Here is a 1,692-nt window from a genome sequence, read left to right on the forward strand (position 1 = left end):
TTCTGATCTGTCCGGATTACAGTCGGTGTACTATATTCAGATGTAAGGAATAAGGGGGAAAGAAACTGGGAAGTTTTAGAATATATTCAAACTGAATACATCAGGCCACAGCACTGCTCTTCTCTTTGGTGGCTTGGAATATGGGGAGTGTGTGTGTGTGTGTGTGTGTGTGTGTGTGTGTGTGTCCTAGGTTACCAGCGTCTTTGTTTTCGTTCTGCAGAGAAGGCATGAAACCTTCCCTAGTCTTCCCCTGTGAGAAAGGGCATTGCCTCGGGCAACATAAACCTGGTGATCTGCATGGGCTGCTGATCAGAGTCAGAGAGTGGGGCTCCTGGGTGGTTCAGTCGGTTAAGCGTCCGACTTTGGCTCAGGTCATGATCTCACGGTTTGTGAGTTTGAACCCCTCATTGGGCTCTGTGCTGACAGCTCACAGCCTGGAGCCTACTTCAGATTCAGTGTCTCCCTCTCTCTCTGCTCCTCCTCTGCTCATGCTCTGTCTCTCAAAAATAAATAATTGTAAAAAAATTTTTTTAAAAGAGTCAGAGAACAAGGAAGCCCTGACATATCCTTCAATGATAGCACCATTCTGAGTGCCTAAATGAATAATCTATTAGGTGAACTATTTTGTTCTGATAGAAAGATACATGTCTCTCTTACACAGTAATGGTACTTTAATTGCTAGAAGCTAGTCCTAGATTAGTGGACTGACCTTAGGCACACACAGAAAGCAACTGCCATGAGAGAAAGTAGATCCTTGGCTTGGTTTGGCAAGCTCGGAGTGCAGAAGGATTGCAACCAGCCTGGACATTTTCCAGAGGAGTAACTGCCTTGCCTCTGTCTCTATCAATATTGTATTCTGCCATCAGCGTAACTTTTGCTCATGTAATTTTCAGTGTAATACAAATTGAATTGGAAAGGGTAATAAAATTCAGTATTGTTGACTGTGAACAAAAAGTAATAAATTTTCTAAAATTGACTAAAAACATAGACTCTGTTGGAAGACTACACATGTCACCTTTGATATCCACTATACATGGCAATGAAGTTGATTGCCTGGAGAGCAGCCACTGCTCAGTTCCTTCCTCTTGTTGATGGACCCTGCCACCAATAGAGAAGCTACAAGTGCCAGAGACACACCTTCCTGGCCAGGATTGGGTTGATAACCCAGCTGCTCTTGATGAGATCTAGGGGAAATTTTGCAGGAGAGGTGTCGAGGGGAAAAAAAATGTCTGCCATGAAGACAAAATGAGGAAGCAGAGACACTGTACTCTACTGTTGTGTTGTTAGTATTTATTTTTATTCATTTTATCCTAAATGCAAACACAAGATGCTCTGGGTCAGACTCGGGTTTCTTATTAAATACTTTGTAGTAAAGAATACATGTCTGTCCCTGCCTCAGTGCTGGCCTGAGACGCAGCGTGGTGACAATTTATGGGGATCTTTCCTCCACAGGTGGCCTAATAGCCCATAGATGGGACAGAAAGAGAAATGATTTTTCTCTGTTTGTGAAGAAAAAGGGGCAGCTCTCCCTCCTTAAAGAATCCCCCTTACTCCAGCCCTTGGTCCATAAATAAAATCTCTCCCGGAAGCCAGATAGCCCCAGGTGTGTCCCTGGATTTAAGACCCGGGGGCGTTCCAGATCTCCTTTCCCCTTGAAATATAACACCTACTCTGGTAGCATTTCTAGTCTTC

Source organism: Crocuta crocuta, unplaced genomic scaffold (assembly GCF_008692635.1).
Source record: "Crocuta crocuta isolate KB4526 unplaced genomic scaffold, BGI_CrCroc_1.0 scaffold84, whole genome shotgun sequence".
Lineage (NCBI taxonomy): Eukaryota > Metazoa > Chordata > Mammalia > Carnivora > Hyaenidae > Crocuta > Crocuta crocuta.